This window comes from Bos indicus x Bos taurus, chromosome 24 (assembly GCF_003369695.1).
Source record: "Bos indicus x Bos taurus breed Angus x Brahman F1 hybrid chromosome 24, Bos_hybrid_MaternalHap_v2.0, whole genome shotgun sequence".
Taxonomy (NCBI): Eukaryota; Metazoa; Chordata; class Mammalia; order Artiodactyla; family Bovidae; genus Bos; species Bos indicus x Bos taurus.
The window spans coordinates 48,057,099-48,072,864 of NC_040099.1; positions in this window are offsets into that span (position 1 = coordinate 48,057,099).

Below are 15,766 nucleotides of genomic sequence, written 5' to 3' on the forward strand. Positions count from 1 at the left end.
CACAAAAACACTCCCCAGCCTTCCTTTTCCCTTGGACATACCCAACAGACAGGGACCTGTAAACATATAACCATGAACGCAGTACAAGCACGCACAGCAGGACTCAGGTCCCTCTCACTGGACATGGCTAGCTTTTATTTCCCAGGATATGGGACTGGATTGGGTGGTTCCTAGGCTCTTTCAAGTCCAAGACCACAGAGCACATTCTGGACCACTCACAAAGCCTGACAACACTCGGCAGCCAGTATCTGCTGATGTAGAAACTACAAGCCCAGAGCCTTTGCCGGTCCCCTGGAGAGCCAATCACCTTAATGGCACCTTCCCAATTCTCCTACAACACATGGACCACAAAGCCTTCAGCGCTCCACTCATGGAACACCTCCGTGTGGCCAGCCTTGTTCCTGTTCCCCAGCCTAGAGTTGTCCCAGCTCCCATGGGAAGCCCGTCCTTGGGCCTGACTTGATTCCTTACCAACCCACAAACACCTGTGCTTGGAGAAGCTTTCCTCCGCCTAGCAAGTCCTTTTCGTGGTCTCTCCAGCTGGCCAAATCCTACCTGTTCTTCAGGGCTACCCTCCATGGCTGGAGGGCAGCAGTTCACACAGCCCTCCCTGCCCCCCGGGTCCCCAGCATGGGTTCCAGCAGCACCAGGCACACAGTTCCAACACAGGCAGCTGGTGGGGGCAGGTCACGCCCGTGCATCCTCCCATCATCATCAGCACCCCAAGGGTAGCCTCAAACCGCGTTCTCCTCTGCATCCGCCCACTGAACAGAGCAAAGGATGAGGGGACTCAAACAGACTCGGAGGAAACCTAGTCGCCCCTGCATTTTTTCAGAGGAAGGAATAAAGGACCATCAGAAGTGGATTTAATGGATGCATGCAGCTGAGTTCGATGACACTCTTAAAATGCCCTCCCCATCCTCACTCAGCGCCCCTCTGCCTTCTGCAGCAGAGCCCCGGGGGGTGAGCAGCATGGCAGATTGACAGGGCTATCCATGCTCTGGATGCTGGGGAACTGAGTCTATTCAGTCCACGAGGCTCAGGGGTGACAATAAAAACTCTACCAAACAGAGCAAAGGACATAAACAGATGATACACTGGCGGAAATACAAATAATAAACATATAGAATAAATTAGCAATCAAAGCTATGCAAATTAAACCACTCAAGCCCCCTCAATTGCCAAGTAAGGTAATAGTGTATCACTTTATTCCTATAAATTAGCACCAAAAAAATGGAATTAATAAATCAAGTGCTGGTAGGACCGTGGAGAAATGGGAACATTCATAAATGGCTAGCAGCATTAAGATCTGATACAATATTTGAGGGGGAACTATTTAGGCAAACGTATTCAAACCCCTAGAGATAGCTGTGCCTGTAGCTTTAGAATCCCACTGCTGGGTTTCGGCCTCAAGAACTAAAGAGAAACTGCAGCTCTGCCGTTGCTGAATCAGCACTCCTGTAGGTTGATGACTGCTAATACCTCCGGTGTGTGGGTGACATCTCTACAGTCAATTAATGAGCCAATCTTTGTAAGATATAACATTAGCCAGCCTGGCTAACATCAATTACCGTCAAAGGCTGAGCTGTAATCGTAGGGCGAATAAGGCTGAGCTGCTCATTGTTGAAAATGACCAAGAACCAAATCACCTTTCAGAACAAAACTGGGATAAATCAGAGAGAAACAAAGGAAGGAGCACTCGCCACATGTCACTTCACACAGCTGGCTCCATGTCACCGCACAGCCTCATGGAGCCAGCAAGGCTCGCCTGGGTCCCCCAGCCCAGCGAGACCCAGGACCTTCCGAGTGGCTGGGTTCCAGCTGTCAGACACAAGCCTGGCTTCACAGAGGTGGAGCAACAGCTTTTCCATGTGCTGGAAAGCCGGGCTTCTTCGCAAAGCTTGGCTGCAGGGGTTGGGATTAGGGAAGCTGGCTGGGGAGGGCTATCACCAAATCACCATGGCAACAGTCTCCCTGGCATCGCCCTCCCCTAACCCGGCCAGCCCCCACCAACTGGTCTGCTCACACGGGGACTGTGACTAACTGCTTCGTGTGGCAGGCGCTTCCCGCAGGCTTGTGCCTGTGAGAGAGCAGAAAGGGCGACGACTTTGACTTCGTAAAGCATTTATCCACCGGTTATCTCAATTCAATTCACCCTGACAACCACGAAGGGGGTAGAAGGGACAGCAGGGTGCAGGTGAGAAGGCGACAGACAGAAAGCGTAAACCTCTCGGAAAGCTCAGAGAGGGTGCGCACCTCCTCTCTGGGGAGGGGACTGTGGGCGGAGACATCTGCCTTCTAGACAGGGCTGTGTGACCTGGGCATCTCACTTAACCTCTCTGGTGCAGCGGGGGACAGGAAGACTGGACTAGGGCCGGAGACTGTATACTTTCAGATTAAACTGATGAGCATAAAAAATAAAAGTCGGAGTGCTGACATAGGGGTGCCAGATTTGCCCTAGTTACAACATCAAAACCCACCTAGAAGCTACTCTGTCCTCTGTAAACCATCCAGTGACACTATTGTTTCCTAAAGGAAAAGACACTTTAACTCCCCTAAAGTAGGAAGGACAGAATCTCCAAATAAAAAAATAATCCTTTAATTGGACATTTGAAGCATGGTCTTTCTCTCACTTCATTCCAACTTGAATGATAACTCACAGGAACCTGAGGGTGGCGTTTGAGGATCCCTGAGGGTCTGGAACTCCAGGAAAGCAGGACAGTGGCTGTCACCATCCTAGAAATGGATGAATTCAGGGTGCGCTGTCTGGCGGTACCAGGACCTCTAACTCCTGGGACTATGGAACTCCCGTCTGATCCAGCAATGCAAAATGGTATCAGTTTTTTGTTCTCTTTTGTTTTGTTTTTCCAAAGCAGGAGCAATGTTTTTCCTACATAAACAGAAAATCTCAGTTTCACCTTTTCCTCAGCAGTTTTTCCAGATGAACCTCTTTTCTAAGTGGAGGAATTCCTGCCAGTCTGTCTTAGGGTGCTAAAAGGTTCTTGGTCCAAAATGCAGCCCCCACCCCAATTGCACCTCACATGGACACAAGGTCCTGCCATGACTGTGTGTCCTTCCAGGACAAAATGGTAGGCATCTCCAGAAACGGTAAAGCAGTTCCTCCAAGGGAGTGCCTGGGAGAATGGAAGCCCATCTCTGGGCTCCTGTTTAAGGCACATGGTCTCTGTCCCCTTCTCTCTAATGTGCCAGGGCTCGAACTTGAACCAGCATTGGAATAACCCGCAGTGCCAATTAAAACAAAAACACAGACTCCTGGGCCCCACCCCAGAATTTCTGATTCACTGGGACTGGGATGGAACCTAAGAATCTGTATTTCCAACAAGCTCCCAGTTGGTGCTGACGCTGCTAGTCTGGTACCATATTCAGAGACTCACAGCTACTTGCTCATCCTTCCTGGGGGCTCCCCAACCTGTGACAAAGCATCTGGGATCCCGAGATGGAGCAAGGACAGGGCAAGGCCGTAGGCTGGAACCTAGAGAAGGCGGTGCAGCGAGGGGAAGGATGCCAATGCAAATGTGGACGTCTGCAGGAAGCCTGACAAGTTCTGAGGCTACAGAATTTCTCTGCAGGGTGCTGGTAATCCCCATTCACAGAGGGGAGGTCTAATTGACTACAGGGTCCCAGAAGCACTAAGTGGAATCCTAGTGTGAGCCCCACCTCCTGAATCCTCGAACGGCTGCCTAGAGGCACTTTGGGAGGAGGAAGGGACGGCCTCTCTGCCCAGCTCTTCAGCACATCCAAAACCACGCTGAGCCGAGCGTGGCTGCCCCAGGCTCCTGAGGCTGGGAGCCTACATTTTCATTCTCAACTCATCCTTGTCTTTTGCTCACCTGATCTGCTGTGCTCTGCTGTGCTCAGAAACTGGCTAAAACCTGCCCAGTTTATTCTTGCCAGCTTCATTGCCAAAATCAATTGAGGGATGGTCCCTGCCCTGAGAATTGAGGAGGTTTGGGCCCAGTTCAAGCCCTGACATTGACACACTAAAGCTTATAGCTTCTTTGAGCCTGAGTCTATCTGATAAAAGGACATATTGATCACTACCTGACTTGAGCAAGTAAGAAAATGAATGTGCAGGTAAATCAAAAATATAAACATACAACACAATGTAAGTTATTCAATAAGGCCAGTGTATAGTGACAAAGAGTCTTCTTGCCAGACTTCAGTCAGGCTCCTCTGAGCGCTCTTCTTGATCAGGCCTCAACCTTGGCCCTGCCCTTGATAAGCCTGCATGAGCAAGAATCCTATGAAGTCAGTTTAGCAAAAATCCCCCTACCCTTGATGTCCTCTCTCAGTCATTTTCCATCCACTCACCTTCACCTTACTCCTTGGCGAGGTACTCTCACTTGTCCTTGTTGAATTTGCAGCTGAGCTCCATTCTACAGGAAAGTCTCTTTTCCCTACTCTAATAGTCTCTGAATAAAATCTCTCTTAACACTTGAACTAGCTTCTGGCTCTGGTTCTGGTTCTCTCTGACATTAGTCAATATATTCCTGGAAATTGAAGACTAGAACACTTGAATTTAAGTCTTGGTTCATCTCTGATTATCACTGATCAAGTTACTGATCCTCTTGGGGCTACTGTTTGCTTGTCTCTAGAACACTGAGTGTAGTGGGACATGCCCCATAGGAGAAATAAATGACTTCCTGCAGATAAGACACTTAGCTGGGTACTGCCCAATGGTGAGGCTGCAGTAAATGAATAGTGTTTGCTAAGATCTCACTTACAGTTGGTGATGAAAAGACGTGGCATCACTTTTGCAGTGGTCCTGTCAGAGATGTACCTCTTGAATCTAAGCATGCCGACATCAGACAAAGTCTCCATGTGGGGCATTTCCAGAATAACTGGCCTGTACTCACCCAAAGCATCCAAACCATGGAGTAAGGGAATGACCGAGAAACAGTTCCACACTGCTAGAGATGCCAAGTGTGATTACAAACTGGATCTTTTCCTAAGAGGTCATTATGGAGACAATGAGCAAAGTGTGATGGGGGTCTGAAGATAATAGCCACATATCAGAGGTAATTTCCTGATTTTGTGGCTAGCTTGTGGTTCTGTAGGAGAAGGTCCTTGTTTGCAGGACATATACACTAATATATTCTGGGGTGGGTGGGGCCTTAGGTGGCAGCTTACTCATGGTCTGGCATGGAGCAAGTTTTGTTCTGTATTTGTAACTCTTTACAGTTTGAGATTCCTTCAAAGTAAAGAAATGATTTAAAAATAATTTAAAAAAAAAAGAAGCAATGCTCAGAGGGGTTTAAGTGGTCTGGCAGGACTAGGACTCACTAACACCCAGGCCTTCTGATCCCAAGGCTAGTGTTCTTCCCAAGACTAAGTCACAGCAGTGCGGAAGGCATTCAGGAGGCACTTAATAAGTAAGTATGATTTAAAGGGCTTGGTTCTAGTCCCCATTCTGCTTTTAACCACAGGCAAGTCCCTCCCCCTCTCTGCACACTGGTCTCTTCATCTGCAGAATGAGCAGATGTCAGGTGCCCAGGGTTTCTAACAAGGGTACTGCCACACTCTAGACGTTTGGAAATATGGGCGCAATGCACCCACAGTGCTACACAGCTAAGTCTTGCCCTCATCCTAGCACTATAGAGAAATACTTTGTTTTTTTCATAATTTTAGCAGGAGTTATTCACCATTTTGAAAGAAATCTCATCCAAGTAGCAGTGCTGCTCTGGGTAGCTGAGCTGCTCACCCTTGTATCAGGCCTCTCTAGGGCTCTACACATGGGGCAAACTCCTGACCACTTCACTCTGTCTCCTAGTCTAGTCCTGCCTGAGCATCGACGGTGAAATACACACAATTTTATGAGAAGTTACTTTCCTTTCATTTCTCTTTTATGTTACAGTTAGGTTTATAGAATGGATTTTTTTTTAATCCTCTGTGTAGGCATATGTATTTAAATGTATCCATGAATTTCATTCAGACTCCAAGACATTTGGTATAAAAAAGGGCATTGGGTAACTATGCTTGCAATCTACTGTTTTGTCTAACAAGCTCTACCTTGCTCTTGTAAAGGACTGCATAGCAGTCTACTGTTTAAACATTCATTTTCTGAGAGACATTTAGATTATTTGAGTTTATTTTCCATTTTTCGATGCTTCAAATAAGGCTACAGTGAATATCCTGGTATCTGCTTCTATGGTACATGATTAATTTCTAAAGAGGTTAAATTTGATCAAAGCACAAGGCCATATCCTTCTGGCAAAACCTATCAGATACTCCCTCAGCACCGTGGATGCCACAGGATGGAAACACTTTTCCCTTTCTTGTCCCTGCCTCTTCACTGCCAACAACTGGCTGACCCCTGACAACATTTCATCCCGTGTTAGATAAACCACACATGCGCTGCTTGACAACAGGCCCCCTCAACAGATCTATTCAACGAAAACTGATCAGCAGGAAGAAAGCGCGGCTTGGCACAACACCCTCAGCTGGAGTTTACACAATTCGAAACGCATTTTGTTCTGACAGCAAAGTCTTTTTGCAACTAGGTCTTCTTTTTTTATCAGTATGGTAACCAAGCCCAGAGGAACGAAGGAAGACCAAATTCTCCTTCACACTCCCACGCACGCTGGCTTCTCTCCAAAAGCTCCTCTGAGCCCATCATGGTGTGGTTTGCTGGTGGGAAGGTCTTTTAGATTTCTAGCTTCTAAATGGCTCTATCTCACGTATGTAAATGCAAGCCCTCCATAGGCCTGCATTCAAAACATATCAGCCATTTCAGCAACTGCGTACAGCATTTGTAAGAGACGATGTCCATAGGTGGACAAGGGCAAGTTTGAGGTGAAGTATTTGGAGAAGAACAAGCCACATACTTGTTTTAGGCACTGAATTTCAAGGCCCAATAGGATACTTCTCACAACTACAAGGATTGCTGCAAGTTCACCTCATTCACTTAGCAATTTATTCACAATATGGGTATAGAAGACTAAAGAAAAAATCTGTACCTTGACACATTAAAAATGGCAAGACGATTTTAGTTGCGCTACTCTACTGGAGGGGAGAGACTTCAATATAGAGCTGAACTCAACTCTGAACTGAGCAGAGAGATTCGGGAATTCATAGCCAAGAAGTAGAGTGAAGGGTCAGTGGATGGAAATTACTAAGAGAAACTTGATTCAATATCAAGCATAGGGGAACTCTCTACCTTTGATATTAAAAGTGGGAGATGAGGAACTTGATCAACTATTCAGTTCAGTTCAGTTCAGTTCAGTCGCTCAGTCCTGTCCGACTCTTTGCGACCCCATGAATCGCAGCACACCAGGCCTCCCTGTCCATCACCAACTCCCAGAGTTCACTCAGACTCACGTCCATCGAGTCGGTGATGCCATCCAGCCATCTCATCCTCTGTCGTCCCCTTTTCCTCCTGCCCCCAATCCCTCCCAGCATCAGGGTCTTTTCCAATGAGTCAACTCTTCGCATCAACTATTAAGGATAATCAAATATCAAGTGGGTGGAGGAACATCCCTCGTGGTCTTCCCTAGTTGAGAGTCTGCCTGCCCACTCAGAGGACACAGGTTTGATCTCTGGTTCAGGAAGATTCCATATGCCTTGGGGCCACCAAGCCCATGTGTCACAACTACTGAGCCTACATGATACAGCCACCGCAGCCCACGTGCCGTAGAGCGCATGCTCTGCAGGAAGAGAAGCCACCAGTGAGAAGCCTGTGCCCCACAACTAGAGAGTGGCCCTGAGTCACTGCAACTAGAGAAAGCTCGCACACAGCAACGAAGACCCAGTGCAGCCAAAAATAAATAAGCAAATTAAAATTTAAAAAGAAGAATGGGTGCATATACTGGCTTAAAAGTATGCTGCATATACTTGCTAAAACTGGTCTGGGCAGGTCAAAGTCAAGGCCTAGTTGAGAAGAGGGCTAGAGGAGACTGACTAAGTTAAGTTAAGAAAGGAGAGCTTATCAACACAGATATAGATATAGATGATATAGGTATAGGTGTAGATATAGATGGGCTTTCCAGATAGTGCTAGTGGTAAAGAACCTGCATGCCAATGCAGGAGACATAAGAGATGTGGGTTTGATCGCTGAGTCTGGAAGATCCCCTGGAGGAGGGCATGGCAACCCACGCCGGTATTCTTGCCTGGAGAATCTTAGGCTTATGAACAAACTGGACCTTTGAACATACACTCGGAAGGAAATTTGTTTGTTTGGAGGGAACTTACTGTATAGATATAGACGTAGGTGTGAGTATAAAAAGAGAGATGAATATAGAACTACACATGAATATTGATATATAAAATTATACATATAAATATAATCAGGTACCATGCTGGAAGCTGAGAATGAAGAGGTAGATAAGAAAAAGTCCCTGTTTAGAAAGAGCTCAGCATGGACCTTCCCCACCTTGTGCACTGAGATAGTGAGAGCAGACCAAAAGCACCATGATCAAAGTATGGAATCCACAGTAAGGATGTTCAACTCTCAGATTGCAGGGACAGCTGAGATCATGGGCACACATGAGCCGGGACCACATCCGAAGACATTTAGGAGACTCCTGGGAGCTGAGGGAGGGAAGCCCACAACTCTAAGGCAGAAGTCATTTCAAAGGGTAGATGGTTCTGGCAGTATTTTATTCCTAGGGTGATTTCCTTCTGAGCCTCTGTCCTGGAGGCCTCTGGTTTGCACTGAAGATTCATTAGGTTGGTCCAAAGCTGATGAGGAAAGAGCAACTATTGTCCTTAAATCTTATAATGGTCTCCAAAGTCAGCTTCAGGGATCCAGAGCTTCCACTCCCCGCCACTAGTTAGGCAGCTCGGGGGAGATTCTTAAAGAGAACGCTGTGATTTTGGAGCATTTGTGATGGCCAGAGGATTACCTTGGTTCTCATGGGCAAGGGGCCAAATTGCACACAATTCCTAGGTTTCATCTTACATATGAACATATTACAAAGAAGCCTACCTAGAAGCTTTAAAAGTTATCTGTAAAGATAAACTTTTTATACAAGCAGAGAACAATGAAAAGTATTTACAAAGAGTATACAATGACCAATGGCACCCCACTCCAGTACTCTTGCCTGGAAAATCCCATAGACGGAGGAGCCTGGTGGGCTGCAGTCCATGGGGTCGCTAGAGTCTGACACGACTGAGCGACTTCACTTTCACTTTTCAGTTTCATGCATTGGAGAAGGAAGTGGCAACCCACTCCAGTGTTCTTGCCTGGAGGATCCCAGGGACGGGGGAGCCTGGTGGGCTGCCGTCTCTAGGGTCGCACAGAGTCGGACACGACTGAAGCGACTTAGCAGCAGCAGCATACAATGACCTAAGGTTATGCCCATAATATAGTATAAGTAAAAACAACCAAACCAAACCAGGATATACAACATTATCTACAGTATTACCTCTTATGTATAGAAAAGACATTGGAAAATGTCTGGCGATGATTCCATTCAAGAGGGTGTTGTAAGTCATGCTTTGTGTAAAGTCACCCTGATAACACTCCCTAAAATATTTCATAGCAAAAATTAAGAGCCATATTCAAAAGCAGGATTTAGAAATGAAACAGGAAAGCATGTAGTGAGAAGGGCTGATGCTGTGGCCTGTTTGGCATGGGGCCTGGCAGCAAGGAGAAGCTACCAGAAATTCAGCCTCTATGGTATAAACTCCTTATACAGGTCAAGGGGCAAAAGTCATCGCTCAAAACCAGGGGCAGGTGCTCATCTCATGCTCACAGAAGCAGCTCTCCAGAGACGGTTCTGATCACTCAGGTTCTGCATTTCATACGAAGCTAAGTACTGTAGGAAATTCTAGGACTCAAACACAGCCTTACTCCAGGATCTGAGGCAGGCTCAGTGAATGATCTGCTATGGATGGCAGTATAGGGCCTAAGACTGCACTGAAGGCTCTATAACTTAGTAGGGGCAAAGACAAAGTTATTAAACAGAGAAGCGTGAACAATGGAAAAGGAAGAAAAATAGCCTGTCAATGAAAACAAAGAGAGAAAAGAAAATGCTGAGAGAGACAACTGACAAAATCCACAACTGAGAGATAAACTGACTCAAGATGAAATAAAAATAATAGATCTGAAAAAAAATTAAACAGCATGCTTTAGTAGACTCAAATAGAGAATAACAATCATAAAAAGAAAAAGAATTACCAAAAATAGCAGATAAAAATAAACTAAAACTAGCTGTATATGGAAAAGATTCAATAACTGCTGATAATTAAAACTAGGTGCATAGAAATAAAGTGTAATGAATTATGAAATCTACATTGGACATAATTACAATGAAAATTAGTAAATTAGAAGAGACCATTAGGGAATTCATATATATATATAGTGTGTATATATATATATTTTTTAAACTTTTTATTTTATGTTGGAATATAGCCAATAATCAATGTTGTGATAGTTGTGGGTGAGCAGTGAAGGGGCTCAACCATACATATACACGTATCCATTCTCCCCCAAACTCCCCTCCCATCCGGCTGCCATGTACCATTGAGCAGAGTTCCGTGTGCTGTGCAGTAGGTCCTGTTGGTAATCCATTGTAAATACAGCTGTGTGTACATGTCCATCCAAACTCCCTAACTACCCCTCCCCCTCATCCTCCCCCGGCAACCCTAAGCTCATTCTCTAAGTCCGTGAGTCTGTTTCTGTTTTGTTAGTAAGTTCATTTGTAACATTACTTTTTAGAAGAGACCACTAGGGAATTTACCCAGAAGGAAATATAGAGAGTGATTAAAATTTTTTTAAATATAAAGACAAATCAGTCTAATATATAGGCATTCTGAAGAGGCAAATAGAATGAACAGTTGAAAAGCAATATTCACAAAGATGATGGCCAAGAGTTTCCTAAATCTGAAGCAACTAGAGTTACCAGATGAAAAAAGCAGTTTTTAATATCATAGTTGTCAGATTAAAAAACACATTTAATAAGTTATTTAAAAGTCATGAGAACAGGGTAGGTACATACAAATTCTCATTTAGATGTGAAGTGGCAAGAGTGAGGCATAAGATAAAGAGAAAAACCTTAAAAGCTATCATATAGTTAACTTGTGAAGGAAACATAATTATGAAGGAAAGCAGACCTACCCTAACCTACTCAGGTCTGCTTTCTAATAATAGACGTCTAATCATCTAATAATAGATATCAAGAGTCAATAAGTAATATTGTCAATAAATGAGAAAAAGAGAAATTTTATTCTAACATTCTATATCCAGTTAAATAAAAATTCAACAGAAAGAAAGAAAGCAGTAAAAAAAAGAAAGAAGTAGATTTTTTTTTCATATATACAAAGACTAAGAGAGTTAGTTAATTACCCACAGACCCTCACTGAAAAAACCACGTGAGGACATATTTCAGCAGAAAGACAGTGAGCAGAGTACAAAACAAATAAAATGGTGACCACAGCAATTGAAAAAAGGTGGTTTGCTTTATTAATTATTTGTTGTTTTAAATTACCAATTTTGTGTGTGGTTGAAAGAAAAGGGCGTTAAATTTCTAGACAACAGTAGCAAAGTGCAGAAAGGAGAGAACGTTCCAAGTGTAGATAAACTCAATTAAGGGCCTTTTCTTGTTCAAGAGAAATAGAAAGAGACTGAATAATTTTAGGTTTTGTTAGAAAATACTATATACTTAAGATTGCATGATATATAGGTAAAGGGTTATCTCTTAAAAACAAAAAACCTCAAATCCACTTTTGAACTAGTAGTGGAGGAAAACTAAATAGCAAAAACGTGATGAGTCTAACAAGAGAAAAGAAAGAGAAAAAGAGAAAAGCAAATAAAAATATATCCATTAAAACACACATACATACATATGGGAAAAAAGGTAATAAAAATAAATCCGTATCAGTAAATGAAATATAAAACTGGATTAATATCACCTATTAAAAAAAATTCTTATATTGGGTAGAAAGAGAAAAAAGGCCTGCCAAATATTGTTATGTGTGCTGTGCTAAGATGCTTCAGTTGTGTCCAACTCTTTGCGACCCAGTGGACTGTAGCCCGCCAAGCTCCTCTCTCCATGGGATTCTCCAGACAAGCATTCTGGAGTGGGTGCCATGCCCTCTTCCAGGGGATCTTCCCGACCCAGACGTTTCCTACGTCTCTTGCATTGGCAGGCGGGTTCTTTACCACTATTGCCATCTGAGAAACCCAATAAGGACCACTTGAAACAGAGCAAAATAAAGAAATTGACAACAAAGTGATAAAAAAAGACATTCTAGTTAAATAATAACTGATATGACACTGTCAATTTAGACAAACAGGTGATAGAGAAGGAATAAATGTAACTGAGTTAAAGGTTCACTTCAAAAAGTTAGTAAAGGAAGTTCAAATTAAACACAAAGAAACAGTGGAAATAATAAATATAAGAATGCATAGTAATGAAATAGGAAACAAATACTAAAACCTAAAGCTAGTTCCTTGGAGACAAATCTTTGGCAAGAATGAACAAAAGGAAAAGACACACAAAAATCATAATACGACTTAAATGAGGATTTCTTGTTAAAAACGGTAGATATTTCATAAATCAAAAGAGAAAAGATTAACTAAGTTAGAAAAACACATTCTTTTAAAAAAATGATAAATAACCATAACTGATTCAAGAAGAAGGAAACCTGTAAACGTACATGACCACAGAAGAACTAAACTGAATCAGAAAACTGTGACTCTCCCCTCAAAGTCACAGGTCAAAGAAGGCATCGTAGGCAAGTTTTGCCAAATCTTCATGAAATAGCTAATCTCCATCCAAAGCAAATGGCTTCAAAGAATGAAATAAGAGAGAGAAACTATTAAAATTATTTTATAATGCTGGTATAACCTTAATAAACTGCAGGGTAGAACATTAAAAGAAAATTACAGGTCTGTATCACTTATTAACATAGATACAAAAATCCTAATTAACATATTCTCAAATCTAATTTAGCAGTGTATAAAAATTACATCAGGGTCAACTACAGATTCTTATAAATATAAGTATGTTCATTATCTATTTATTAATATAATATGCCACATTATCAGATTAAGAGGGAAAAAAGTAAGATCAGCTTAGTAAATGCTCAAACAAAATCTTTTGATAAAATTCCATATCTATTCATGGTAACTAAGCAAAAAGGAAGAGAAAAGAACCTCTTTAATCTGATGAAAATATTTCTTTAAAAATTATGGGTAAAAAAAAACTAATGGTAAACATCATATGTAATAGTGAAAATGTACATGTATTACAGTCAGGAACCTAATAAGGCTGCCACTATCACTTACATTATTCATTACTAAATCTGAAGTCCTATCCAGTAAAATAAGACAAGAAAAAGAAAGCATACTAACGGGGGGAAAAAAGACAAAACTCTCATTCTTTAAGAAGCTATCATTGTTCCTGAGGCACCAAAAGCCAAAATTGAGCAAGATGATAGGAAAGGCATGAAGGAAGATCTGATCAGTTGGAGAAATACATGCCAGGCTCAGAGATGAGAAGAGTCAACATTGTGGTGCTAATTCTTTGCAAATCAATCTGGAAACCAATGCAGTTTCAGACAAAATGCCATGAAGGTTACCACTTCACACCAAATAGAATGGAAAATGGTGCAATCACTTTGGGAAGCAGTCTGGCAGCTTCTCAAAAGGTTAAACATAGAATTACCATATGACCCAGTCATTTCACCACTAGGTATATAGCCAAGAGAAATGAAAACATATGTTGACACAAAAACTTTCACACAAATGTTCATAGTAGCATTATTCACAACAAGTCAAAAGTGAAAACAAGCTAAATGTCTACCAACTGATGAACGTATAAACAAAATATGGTGGGTATATCCATACAATGAGATGTTATCTGGCCATAAAAAGGAAATGAAGTATGACTCCTGCTACAACGTGGATGAACCTTAAAAACATTATGCAAAGTGAAATAAGTGAGACACAAAAGGAAATGCTGTATGATTCTATTTATATGAAGTGTGGAGAACAGGCAAACCCACAGAGACAAAGGAGATTTCCTGACAGAGACAAAAGTGGTTTCCTGGGAGCAAGTGGCGGGGGATGGGAAGTGATTGCTAATAGGTGTGGGGTTTCTTTTGGGGTGATAAAAATGTTCTAGAATTAGATAGTAGAGATGATTTTGCAACTTTGTGAATATACTTAAAAACCACTGAATTGTACACTTTTAAAACAGTGAAATTTAATTGTTCATAAATTGTATTTCACTTTTTCAAAATTACCATCAAGGTTTTTTGTGCTATGTGACAGAGGTCACAAAACTCATACAGAAATATACACGGCCAAGAACTGCTAAGAGAATTTTGAAAAAAAAATTGCAAAGACTTGCTCTATTGTTATCTCAAGACTTGTTAGAAAACAAAGTAATAGACTTACATGTTACTTCTTTAAACTTTTTATTTTACTCTGGGGTATAGCAAGGCGATGGCACCCCACTCCAGTACTCTTGCCTGGAAAATCCCATGGACGGAGGAGCCTGGTAGGCTGCAGTCCATGGGGTCGCTAAGAGTTGGACATGACTGAGTGACTTCACTTTCACTTTTCACTTTCATGCATTGGAGAAGGAAATGGCAACCCACTCCAGTGTTCTTGCCTGGAGAATCCCAGGGACAGAGGAGCCTGGTGGGCTGCCATCTATGGGGTCGCACAGAGTCGTACACAACTGAGTGACTTCACTTCACTATAGCCAGGTAACAATGCTGAGTTTCAGGTGGACAGCAAATGGATTCAGCCATTCTCCCACAAACTCTCCTCCATCCAGGCTGCCACATAACACTGAGCAGAGTTTCCTATTCTATACATAGGACCTTGTTGGCTATCTGTTTCAAATATAGCAGTCTATACATGTTGATCCCAAACTATCCTTTCCTCCCACCCTTCCCCCTGGTAATCATAAGTTTGTCCTCTAATAGACTTATATATTATTATTACAGGAATGGACAATTAAGCCCAAAAGAAATAGCAATCCAAGAAAGAAACTCATAGATAGAGGCAAACTAGGCATTAGGAATCAGTAGGGAAAGGATCAGAGAAGGCTATGGCACCCCATTCCAGTACTCTTGTCTGGAAAATCCCATGGATGGAAGAGCCTGGTAGGCTGCAGTCCATGGGGTCGCTAAGAGTTGGACACGCCTGAGCGACTTCACTTTCACTTTTCACTTTCATGCATTGGAGAAGGAAATGGCAATCCATTCCAGTGTTCTTGCCTGGAGAATCCCAGGGACGGGGGAGCCTGGTGGGCTGCCGTCTCTGGGGTCGCACAGAGTCGGACACGACTGAAGCGACTTAGCAGCAGCAGCAGCAGGGAAAGAATAAAGACCCTTCAAACAGTTTACTTGTAAGTGGAAAAAAGTGAGATTGCTACCAGTGAAGTTTGAAACAACAATGAAATTCCATTTCACATTCAGATTAGTTAAAAGTATACAGTAGCTGTTATATTTTAGGGAAAAGGGAAAAGAATTGAAAGGTGAAAATGAGGTGTCAATGGTTATCTACAACACATTATTTCTAAAAAGGGAAAGGATTTAAATCAAATATGGCAGAAATATTAAGATGCATTAATTATGGTTCATGGTATATGGATAACAGTTATATAATTTCTCTGTACATTTCTACATGCTTGAAATAATGTCTAATTTTTAAAACCTCCATAAAAATATTACTGATAGGAAATATGCCAAAATATTGAATGGTTTTCTCAGAGCTGTGAAAACACAGGTAATTTTCTTCTTTCTATTTTCATGTATTTTCCATTTTTAGAATGATAAGCAGGTGTTACTG